The 13,131-nt window shown below is 42.2% G+C and overlaps 1 protein-coding gene across 3 annotated transcripts in view; it reads right to left on the reverse strand.

The window, feature by feature from the left end:
- LZTS2 (leucine zipper tumor suppressor 2) overlaps positions 1 to 13,131 on the reverse strand; it is a 157,371-nt gene that overhangs the window by 18,580 nt on the left and 125,660 nt on the right. The window lies entirely within an intron of this gene.

Below are 13,131 nucleotides of genomic sequence, written 5' to 3' on the forward strand. Positions count from 1 at the left end.
AGTGTTATTTTTCCACTTTCCAGGACACAGATCAAAGCAATGAAATGATGCTGCTCTTATTACATTCAAAGTAGCAAAGAAAGTTTTATTCTAGAACAGACGCGTCTAAATTAGTTAAAACTTTTTGTTTTGGTGGGAACACAACTGCATTTTATCAAAAAACAAACAGAAATAGAAAGAATATCTTTATCATTATCTTGGAGACATATCTTCTGTGCTGTGTGACCAGAAGAAATGTAAAAATTCCAAAATTAGCAAGCGTCAAATATGTGCAACAAAAATGGAAGATGAAGGGATTTACTGGAATTTACTGGGTCCTAAAGTAAGAAGACAGTAAAATAGTGTATAATTGTATTTTCCAGCTTTGCCTGTAGGGTGTGTTTTAGCATTTCATTTTGGCCATTCACAGTGTTTTGATACCACCCATGATGTGGAAAAGCTAAGACTAAAGTGCACCATTCCATCGAGTGACTTGTTGCCTGCAGTAATAGTCCATTGACTATGTTTATTTTTTTATGATATAAGTGTGTGTAATATTAAGAAAGGCTGACTTGGATTTCATATTGAGATACTGTCCTTTGGGTTTCCATTCAACAATCACATCTGGGAAAGACTGGAAGAATGATAAGTTATCATGTAGCATCCCCTATTAGGATTCCCTGGTGTTGACTGTACTGCTACTTTTTCAGGTCCTTATCATTTCACTCATAGACTACACTTGACACGTACCCAACAAGTGCTAGGAATGTTCCTCTGATAGCCTTGTTTTTTAAGGGATATACTGCCTATTAATCACATTATTTCCAATGCAGTTATCAGGCAGCACATCCCTAGCACCTTGCATGTTTAAAATTACCTATGTCTACAACTCCAAGTATACTTCCTACTGAACGCAGGGGAAATGGGCTAGAAAGCCTTGTAGGACTAAAGCTGGGCATATACATCAAGTGAAGGTTGGCTAAACCCAATGACTTGTCAGAACTGGCATATTATCTGATGTGTGTTATGGTCTCCCTATTTCCCCTCGAAAGAGCAAGTAATGGGGAAAGGAGGACTGCACCATGCCCAGTCCCTTGTAGCCACAGAACACAAGCCTCTGCCAAAGGTGGCTGAGTCAGAAGAGATGTGGTCAGAGCCTACTTCTAATGTGTATGGCCTCCTATAACTATTATATTCAGTAAAACTTTTATAAGACTATCATATCCCTCTGATGACAAAACTATTCTAAGGGTGTATTCACACAGCAGAAATTCCACCCCAAATTAGTCCGCCCCCAAATGTGAATGGGAGTGCGGAATCCCATAGAAGTCTATGTGCTTTAATTTGAGGCAGAATTCCACAAGCGGAAATTCTGCCATATGAATAAACTATGGTCTACTACTACTTGGTTCATTCAACCATTTGTGCTTCTTAACTCTTACAGGATTTCTTCCATGCACCAATACACTTATTTTTGGCATTAGCAATGAGAAGTCAAGGCTCTAAAATGTTATCACTCTTCAAAAGGCTGCAATAAATACACAGGAATGTGAACTGCAGATCAACAGTCCGCCACCTCTATAAATCTCTTAACCAAACAGGAAAAATTGGATTTCCAGAAATAACCTATTTACCAGACTATACAGTCGCTACGTGAGCCAAAGTAAATGGAAATAACTGAACAGACAAATTATCTAAAGAAGCAAGATTTATTAGGAGACTAAAAATGTCCACATAAAAATAAACAATAATATATTACATAACTGGTAAATTTCCAGCTGTTGCGCAAGAAAGACGTGCTGAAAGATGATGCTGGGATTTGCAGTTCCACACCAGTATGGGAAGATCTTCCATAGCCTGGATTGCCAGCATATGGTACTTGGGTATGTTCAATACTTGGCATGAGATGAGAGGCAGTTTTGATTAATTTGCTGCCTAAATAATAATAATTCCTTATTTTAATAGCGCACACAGATTCTGCAGTGCTGTACACTCAAATTGGTCCCTGTACTAATAAAGGTTAAAGGGGTATTCCGGCTTTATACATCTTATCCCCTATAAGATGTATGATCACAAGGGTTCTGCGGCTAGGTCCCCTGCGATCTCAGTGCAGCCCCCGACATTCTGTGCTGGGCGCTGCCTCCGAGACGTGACGTCACGACCACGCCCTCTCATGACGTCACTCCCACCTCCATTCATGTCTATGGGAGGGGGCGTGATGGCCGTGACGAGGGGGCATGACCGTGACGTCACGTCTGGGAGGTAGCGCCCGGCACAGAATGCCGTGGGCTGCACCGAGATCGCAGGGGTCCCAGCGGCAGGACATCACATCCTTTTGATAGGGGATAAGATGTATAAAGCCGGAATACCCCTTTAACAATCTCTATTTATCAGTATGTTTTGGAGTGTGGAAAGAAACCGGAGTATCCAGAAGAAACACAAAAAATTTGCAGGACATCAGCGCTGCAAGGCAACAGTGCTAACCAGAGCCACCGTGCTGCCCTGCTTACTAATTTTGCTGCTGTGAAGCCATCCAACTAATTAACATAAGCTGGACCCCAATGCCTGTTACTAAAAGATTTGGCACTATAGTGTAGTGAAAACACAACTCTGATTTAAAAAAATAGAGGGTAACTACTACTAGTGCACTACTAACACATTCCACTACCATGAGTATGACCACACGTGGCGTAAGCACTGCGGATATACTGCGTGGAATTTCTGTGCAGAAAATCCACAGCATTTACAGTAGATTTGGTGCAGAAATGCCACTGCTGTTTTCATGCAGAAGAGCTAAAGATCTTCTACTGCATATACACCACATGTAACTTTACCCTGTTCTATAAGGACACATCTCTCCTATTAAAAATAAATAAGGTTATTATCATACCTAAAATGTTATCATTGTGGGATGTATAGGGTAACTTTTTGATGCACTTTATAACAACAGATAAAGAATCTTTTGTAAAATAAGTGTTCCCACTGCATTTTGCATTTCACCGCCGACAATTTGACAAAAGTGGTTAAAGGGGTACACCGCCCCTAGACATCTTATCCCCTATCCAAAGGATAAGGGATAAGATGTCTGATCGCGATGGTCTGTGCTGCACCCGACATTCATTTAGAGTGTCGGGTGCAGCGTCGGAGGCTCATAACGTCACAGCGACGGCCGCTCATGACATTACGGCCACGCACCCTCAATGCAAGTCTATGGGAGGGGGCGTCACGCCCCCTCCCATAGACTGGCATTGAGAGGGCGTGGCTGTGACATCACAAGCGGGGCGTGGCCGTGACGTCACCAGCCTCTGCCCAGCATCGCCAGTCATCTGTCACGGAGCGAAGTTCGCTCCCTGCATTGGATGTCTGAGGTGCCGGAGCTGAGATCGTGGGGGTCCCCAGCGGCGGGACCCCAGCAATCAGACATCTTATCCCCTATCCTTTGCATAGGGGATAAGATGTCTAGTGTCAGAGTACCCCTTTAAAAGCATAAACTGGTAAGCAGAAACATGGTGTATATCCCAGGTCACAGAAGTCAAAGAGGAACGAACACTCATTGTTGAGCACTACTACTAGCACAGTACATAAGCTTTGATAGGTGACATCCCTGAGGAACCACCCTGATATACATTTACTGACCTTTGGGCCTACATGACCTCTCCATCACTGTTTTTCGGGCTGTTCTCTAACAATTAACAGAGCAGAAATACAACCAGATACTGTATATGGGAACGTGGTAGATCTTGGTATAGTTTATGTCTACTTCCTGGAAACCTGGAACATATCAGGTCGTAAAGTTCTTTTCAAATCCAGTTCTATCTCCTCTTCTTCTTCTTGGCCGTTAACCTTCTCCATAAACATCCTGCCGCTGCCTAACTTTTCTATCCGATTCCCTCACTAATCCCCCTCCGTCTTGTCTGCTTTCATGTCTACAGATTCCACGGTTCTTCTGACCTCAGAGCCTCTTTGAATAGGGATTTCTTTACCTCCTTTTCATTTGTTACTCTCTTATTCGAGTGTTGCCAGGAGTTCAAGAAGCCTTGCGTGACAAGCTCACATTTGTGGAAACACTAGACACCAGGCCTTGCCTTGTGCTAATGAAAACCTTTGCTGCCAATGACAGTGAACTGAGAAATAACACGGCCTCCACCGCTCTTGATAGCAAACACCTGCCAAACGCTCCAAGGGCAACCCAGCCATTCTTCTCTTCTGTTCTCACCTCTATGGTAAGGTCAAATAACATAAGCTAGGCCCAGATCCTGGGGCAAAACAAACAAGTACATAGTACTCCTGGCTGAACTGTAGTCTAGGAAAGTTGACTACAGGTTACTGACAACAATGATCCTATTCTCCTCAACAAGTTGCGTAATTATAAGGTAGGCTAAAATAGATGTTTATTTACAAGGAGTATATCAAGAAACCCCATTTAACCACTTCATACAAGGTCCATCACTACAAATAAAAATGTACATACACAGAAGAACATTAGAGAGTTGATCAAAAACGGAAGTGTTCTGGGTTTCTATGGATTCTAGGTCACTGTTAAATAGTCAGATAGTTGGGGGCTGTGTTATTGGCACCATAGCACTCTCAAAGAAAAGAATAAATGATCTGCAGACTTAATGGGGTCAATTCTGTTATACACGCTCCATTGCTTCTATGTTGAAAAGATTGTTTGCATTCCGAAATTATAACAATAGATACTTAAAGTGGTACTCCACCCCTAGACATCTTATCCCCTATCCAAAGGATGGGGGATAAGACGTCTGATCGCGGGGGTCGTGCCACTAGGCCCACCCCCCTCGATCTCGGCTGCGGCACCACAGACATCTGGTGCACGGAGTGAACTTTGCTCTGTGCTGGATGACTGGCGATGTGGGGCGGAGGCTTGTGACGTGACTTCCATGCCCCGCTAGTGGCATTACAGCCATGCCCCCTCAATGCAAGTCTATGGGAGGGGGCGTGATGGCCCTCATGCCCCCTCCCATAGACTTGCATTGAGGAAGCATTGCTGTGACGTCACCAGCGGGGCGTGGACGTGATGTCACGAGCCTCCGGCACTGCACCCGACGCTCTAAACGAACGCTGGGTGCAGCAAGTAGATCGCGGGGGTCCCGACACTGGCAGACATCTTATCCCCTATACTTTGGATAGGGCATAAGATGTCTAGGGGCAGAGTACCCCTTTAATAAAAACTGACTCATTCTCCAGGGTCAATAATTCTAACATAAAGAACATTGAAATTTTTAAACCATATGACATTACTTCGATTTTACCAAACAAAAGTACCAATTCTATCATATCAGTGATTCAATTGCATAGTAGTTTGATTTGCTAATATGTTTTTTTGCTACTTTAGCTACATGCATAGATATACATTACACAAGACGTGCCTTCATTTCCTATTATATACTAGCTGTAAAAATGCAGTACCCTAGAGATCATGGTGACAACAACTACACAGATGAGGGGCAGAAAGAGAAGGTTGTTTCTTAAATTATCTCCCATTCATATTGATGGGGAAAAGTATAAAGCTCCTAACTTGTGGATATGTTAAAAAGGGATAGAAATTTTACTGATGCCTTGGTTCAGATTATACAGCATTATAAATGTAGATACAGTACAGGCCAAAATGTAAACCCCAGTGTCATCATAACAGAGGAAATGCCAGTGCCAACATACCAGTGTCAAGCACAATGTCCATTCGATCTAATAGTGTTGTTTCAACCTTGTTTCCATCTTGTTGTCTTACATGTGACTGACTGATGCTATATAACTTCCTGTAAACGCAACTTCCTCTTCTAGTATATGAAGCTATCACAGATGGGAGAGTGCTATCTAGCAGACATGACATAAGGCAACGATAAAGAGCGCCAATCTTAGCGATCACCGTTCATCTAGTGAGATTCTACAAGACACAAACAATCACGCAGTTAGGCCGCATGAATTATTGCTGGAACGTTCATGCAGCCCTTTAAATTCATCACTGTCGGCCATATATCACCTGTTTACACATCATGATTTTAATGGCCGCACAAAAGATCCAATCGGTCGATGAATGCATCTTTGCTCATTTGTGTGCACATTGTTGGCCCTTTTAAATGGGCTGATGATCAGAAACATGAATTCCTAGAATAATAGTCGCTAAAAGGGCTTATATAAATGATCTCTTGTTATAGGTCTGATCCCCCATAAAAAGTTGACCCGACAAATGGCAAGTTTACAGTTTTATTGTGATCTTAACAGGAAAAGGATATTGACGATTTTAGTCTACTTTGACCATATATGACCACTGACACCAGGCGAAGGATGAACGATCTTTGAGCGGAGGTTCTGGGAACCTTCTTTAATGGAAACATCGTTCCTAGATGAAACATCTAACCTGAATGAAAGCTCTTTACGCTGTTTATAGGAAATCCTTAAAGGGTTACTATATGTTGCCCAGACATATATATATTTTAGATTGCACTGGGTCTCACTCCTGAGACCAGCTGAATTTGCTAGTTAAAAGCCGGGGAAGTGGTCGGGAGTGCCCACCTCACTCCATGGCTGGCAATCAAACCCAACCTTTTCTCTGCATAAGTCTATGTAGAGAAAAAGTTGGATGTTATGGCCGCGAATCAAGCACAAGGCCGCACACTTCCCAGGGCCTTCCCAGTGGGTCTTAGGAGTGAGTCAAAAATTTTGACACATCTAGGCAAAATGTAATAAAATTTAATTTCAATTATATTAATTCTTGAACTAATGTCTTGATTTGTTTTTAGGGGAACACAATCTTTCTTTTGGATCTCTGGGGTGAAAATTCCTCATTGGCCATCTGCATGAGGGTCAGAAGGAATAAGAAATAATTATAAGTAACCCTTTTCTCTGGAGGAGAATCTAGCTTTGCAAATAATCCCCAGTCATATTTCAAGGCTCTTTTACAAAGAGCCTCATTGGCCACCTGCATGAGTGTCAGAAGCAATGAGAAATCCCTATAGGTAACTGTTGGTATATTTTGATATCTAGATTCTCTGTATTTATATATATATATATATATATATATATATATATATTCTAACTTTAGATGGTGTTGGCCGGTTTTATCTAGTTTCAATTAACCGTTGTCTTAGTTCTTGCCAGCGCCCAGTGATGCTCGAAAACTATCCAAATGACCTTGGTAAATAATGAGGCTTAAGTTGGATATCAAGCTTTTTCTATGATAAGAAAGAAAGTGTAAAAGGTACCCTGTGATTGGTGATAAAGTTATACACCATTGTCCACTGGGGTTCCTTAGCCAATAAGCTTACACTTAGAGTGTTGCCATATAAAAGGGCTGTAATCTATTTTGGGGTATGCTCTCTTCTGTATGGAGGAGGTCTAGTTTGCATAAGAAAAGCTCATGTCATGGCGGCGACTAACTCACTTGTAAACTAAAATACACTAACTCAGCATCGTCTGCTACAACCTAATGTAGACATCGTCGTCCTCTTATTTACTTCTGATCTTTATTGACCTTGTTTTAAGCCTTGTGCCGAATGCCTGTGTATATTGCTTGAAGTCCATCCTGCCTTTATGACACAATACAGATGGGTAAAGACTTTAAACAAGATTTTAAACCCAATTTTATTATACCAGAGCATTAGTAATGAGCCCCTAAGTGGGATAGTTTTTTTTATTTTTTTAATATATGTAAATACATGTGTTTCTATCCGCCTTTCACCTGTCATTTACAATTCACAACCATTCGGAGGGTTAATGCTAAGTGACGTTTATGAGGATGCCTGCATTGCCCATATGGTGTGGGACCCTGCTGGCTGTATTCCCACAATACCTTCTGGGACATATTACCTCTGGGAGATGGAGACATTTTCCTAGCCGAGCGCTGATTTTACAATGCACGGCTTCTGCTCTAATAACTGCAAATTATCCTAAGGACTAGGTATGCAGTGGTAAAATACAGAAAACATACACGTATGTGCATATACCGCCTCGTAACAGACCTAGCGCAGCGTATGATAGTGAGTGTCTATTCTACGTGAATGTTCTATATTGCAAAATTACAAATCCCAGCAAGACCAATTCAGCTCTGCTCTATCAGCCTGTGCACATGTAACGGTCTACAGCAGTGTTTCCCAACCAGGGTGCCTCCAGCTGTTGCAAAACTACAACTCCCAGCATGCCCGGACAGCCGTTGGCTGTCCGGGCATGCTGGGAGTTGTAGTTTTGCAACAGCTGGAGGCGCTCTGGTCGGGAAGCACCCTCTTATAGCTTTAGGACTTCAATAGAAAGCGATGAGACTATTATAAAATGAAAATGTAGAATACAAAAATCCCTAAAAATACACATATATGTAGAAGTAATCAGACGCGGGTCTAATTTCCACCTATTTTTCTCGCCATCTGTTGTCCAGAACAATGGCTATCATTCACGCGTGTTGTTACAGGTGCGCTAAGCTTCCCGGATAACATCTGCACTCCCATTAGCTGATTACCAGCTACAAAGCCTTGGACTTGGCAGGGGAAATCATTTAGAAATTAATAACAGGCTTTGCGATGCCCCCTGCAAAAAATAGTCAGCGGTTCCACGCGTCACAGGAGGTAGTACGGCAGGAAAATAACGGCAGGCTACGGTCATGCACACCTTGTGCTTCCTGCTTTATCATTTCCTACAGCCCTGCCATTCTCCCCACTTTGCTCAGTTTCCTTCCTAAACAAGAATTAGGCAACAGGAGAATCTCTAGCCCCTCTCTGACACGCTGCTGGGTCGAAACATTCTTGTTTGCTGTTATTTGCTGATTATATATATGTATTTATACATATATATATATATATGTGTGTATAAATAAAATATATCTATCTATCATTTATTTTAATATATATATATATATATATATATATATATATATATATATATATATATATACACACACATACATCATGTTGAAAGCAGCATCAACATACGATGCTTTTGTATGTTGGGGCCATCGCATAAACGGCTATCCGGCAGCGCTGACTGCTTCAGCTGCCGCCGGATAGCCGTTTACGGTGCCCCGTGTGCTCCGATGGTGGTCTCCTACCAGTCCTCGGCACTCCGGAGCATCCTCTTCGGGATCCCCTGCATCGCCGGCGCTCTCCATGGTCGTCATCACGTCGCCGCGCACGCCGTCCCGTCATCCAATAGGAGCGGCGTGCGTAGTGACGGCGACGTGAGAGCGACGTACCCGGGCAGCAGAGACGTTCCGGAGGGCGGGACACCACGGGGATGCGGCGACAGCGATGGAGGGTGACATCCAGGGCAGCAGTGACTGGTCCGGAGCGGCGGGGACAGGTGAGTACAACTTCCTATTCTTTACATTGCATGGATCCCTCAACATACGATGGTTTCAACAAACGATGGTTCATTTGGAATGGATTACCATCATATGATGAGGGACCACTATATATATTTATATATATATATATATATATATATATATATATATATATATATACACACACATAGCAAGTGAAATCTATACTGAACATGTCACCATTTTTCTCACTAAGGGTATGTTCACATGGACAGATCCGCAGCGTATTTTACGCTGCGGATCCGCCAATAATTGACCCCTGTATTGTGCCTCCAACTGTGCCTGGTCATAGCGACCTTCCGCCGCTACGAGCAGACAAGCTGCGATTTCACACATTGCGGCTGCTCTCGGCCTAGCTCAGGGAGCAGGGGGAGCGGCCGCGATGTAGGCAAGTACACTGCACATGAGACTCGCACATCCCAGCGTGTCTTCTCGTAGCGACGGATCGCTGCTACGAGCAGGCACAGCTTGAGGCACAACGTAGGGGTCCATTGTCGGCAGTATTATACGCTGCGGATCCGTCCGTATGAACGTACCCCAACACTGTTTTCTTCAAGACAAGAGTATCTGTTAATTCCAGGTCTTCTTGAAGTTCTCCACAAGTGTCCTTGGCTCTTGGATAACTCTTCTGATTATTCTTTTTACTTTTTTTCTGTCAGAAATCTAGCGTGGAGCACCTAGTCTGGGCAAATTTATGTTGAAATGATCGTCTTTTCACTTCCATACAGGCCCCAACAGTACTCACTGGAACAGTTAGAAGCTTAGAAATGCGCCTGTAACCAATGCGATGGTTATGTTTTGCAAAGGTCTCATGAGATGTGTCTTGTTCGACACCTTGGCAATGAGACCTTTTTGTGGGACTGAACCAACTGATATTGATTTGAACCAACAAGTGGCTGGATTGTTTTATATCATTGATATATTCATCTGTTGTCCTGGTTTTCCATGCCTTTTTTACACCCCCCCATTCTTCACGTGTTTAATACTTTTTCCCTGAGTCGTTTCACATTATTACACATAATTTCTGAGCTTATTTGTTTTGGTTTCTTTGTATGTATGGATTACTTAGGTTATGGGTTTTGGTGAAAATGTCAATAGCACCTTTGGAAATATATGGTGACATGTTTAATACTTATTTCACTCACTGTATATATATATGCGAAAAAAAAGTTTAATAAGAACATTGAAAGGTATTTTCTTTCTGACCTTCTGACATTTCTTTCTGATATTTATGACACATCCACAGTATAGGCATTAAATATCTAGGAAGTGCGAGTCCTATAGGTAGGACCTGCACCTATGTTAAGAACGGAAACATGCATACTTGGCTAATAAGGATAAGGAGGAGCCTGCTGTACATTGTGGAGGTCCCCTTAAAGAGTTTATCCAGGGATAGAAGGAATGAGGTCATTTCTTCCAAAAACAGCACCACCCCTGTTGTGTGTGGTATTAGCACTTGGCTCCATTTACTTCAATGGACCTGAACTGCAACACTACACAAAACCTGAGAACAGGTATGAAGCTGTTTTTGGAAGAAATTTGTTTGTAATGTTTAACTTTGTTCCCTCCCTTTTAGGAGATCATGTGTGTAGTCAAGGCCCTTAAAGGGGTTATCCAGGATTGGAAAAACACAGCCAATTTCTTTAAAAAACAGCACCAGACCTGTACTTAGGTTGTGTGTGTTATTGTAGTTCAGTTCCATTGAAGTGAATAGAACCAAGTTGTAATAACCCACCCAGCTTGTGGACAGGTGTGGTGCTGTTTTTGTAAGATATTAGCTCTGTATTGTTATTCCCGGATAACTTCCTTTAAGGCAGCCAATCTGGAACAGTGTGTTTTTTCTGGTCCAGTTGGGCTGACCATAGGTCTGGCAAATTTCGTAGTGTGAACCTAGCCTTAGAATAAGATGGCACCAAGGAATGGCTTCACCAAAGCTAACCTGTTAAAATATAGCTGTAAACTACAGCTCTTGAGTATCTCTTAAGTATCCCTTGAATAAACTACGAGGCCCAGCAGGCTTTGGTGTAAAACCTGGGTGAGCCCAGATCAGTCTTTCTAAGATTTTAGATTCTGTGAATATGTTATTTCTGCTGTAAATACCCTAAAAGACGAAAGCATCTGGTCTGTACTATGTTACAGTGGATTCTGCTAAACCAGTACCGCCGATGGTGTCCTTTCCATCAAAATCCTTGCTGACCCTTTCCATCCATGGATACAACTGTACATCTATGGATCCCTGGTGACCAATGCTGTATTACCTGTATGTTGTCAGCATGGATTTATTAGAAAATGGATAAACAGTAAGGCATCTCTTAAAGGCTACCTTATTTGCCTTGGCTGCAACTGGCTGGCACTGCTTTCTAGATTTCATAAGAATAATATTTCAGTACTTACATATGTTTTCCTATTTTTGATTTGTTGATTTTAGAACCCTGAAACATTTGCCAAAATCACATTTACATATACACTCTCTAAGCACAGCTCTTACAAAGGTCAAAGGTCTCCAAACATTCTTCATGACCCTTATCCGGTTTTCAGCACAGATGGCTACTCGACAGATAACAACACTGTATGCCATACCCTACAGACCTCTCAGATCTCTATATACAGTATGTGTCATGTCCATAAACAGGTTGCTATAGGGGAGCATACATAATTGAGGAGAGTTCCTCTACAGTATGAGGTCACACTCAGACAAAATGTTAGAAAATTTGTATATTACTAACTTAGTGCGCTATTGGTGCTCATGTACAGAACGACACCCTGTGGAGCCCCATTCACACCCTCACACTCCTTAGCGCGGAGATGTTTACGCACCTTCACAGAACCTGGCATTTGCAGGAGGTTAACAAGGAGCATTTGTGCTAAGAGAGCTATTTGGGTGTTACACACAATAGACCCAGATGTACTTTCATTGCTCTGACACTTTCTTAAGCAACTGTCTAACTATTCACACAAACTTCCTGATTGTTGTACGGGTATGTGAAGGAGCCTCATGGTGTTAGTAGATACATGTCAAAATTGTTAATAATGTTATTTTATATCTAGATTTGCAAAAAGCTGTGCCATGTGCTCAGGTGTATAGAAATTCCCTTATTCCACATACCTGAAATGCTGCCCCAACACACATAGCCCAGTTCGAGAAAGGGGAGAGTTATAAGTGCCTTAAAGGGGTTATCCAAGAAAAAACATATATATATCAACTGGCACCAAAAAGTTAAACAGATTTGTAAATGACTTCTATTAAAAAATCTTAATCCTTTCAGTACTCATGAGCTGCTGAAGTTGAGTTGTTCTTTTCTGTCTAAATGCTCTCTGATGACACGTGTCTCGGGAACTGTCCAGAGTAGAAGCAAATCCCCATAGCAAACCTCTTCTACTCTGTGCAGTTCCTGAGATGAGCAGAGATGTCAGCAGAGAGCACTGTTGCCAGACAGAAAAAAACAACTCAACTTCAGCAGCTGATAATTATTGGAAGGATTAAGATTTTTTAATACAAGTAATTTACAAATCTGTTTAACTTTCTGGAGCCAGTTGATATATATATCCCCCCCTCCCCCCCTGGAATACCCCTTCAAATGGTCACTGTCTTTTCAAACAGCTTCCCTCCATGTGATAGCCTATGTGATTTTTTACATATATTTGTAAATCATAACATTTACCAAAAGTAATTACTTAACCTAGAAAACAAACTTTAAAGGGGTACTCCGCCCCTAGACTCCGCCGTGACGTCACAAGCCTCCATCACTGCATCCGGCACTCTAAATGAACGCTGGATACAGCAGGGAGATTGCGGGGGTCCCCAGCGGCAGGACCCCTGTGAT

The sequence above is a fragment of the Hyla sarda genome, chromosome 7 (genome assembly GCF_029499605.1).
Source record: "Hyla sarda isolate aHylSar1 chromosome 7, aHylSar1.hap1, whole genome shotgun sequence".
In the NCBI taxonomy this organism is placed as follows: Eukaryota; Metazoa; Chordata; class Amphibia; order Anura; family Hylidae; genus Hyla; species Hyla sarda.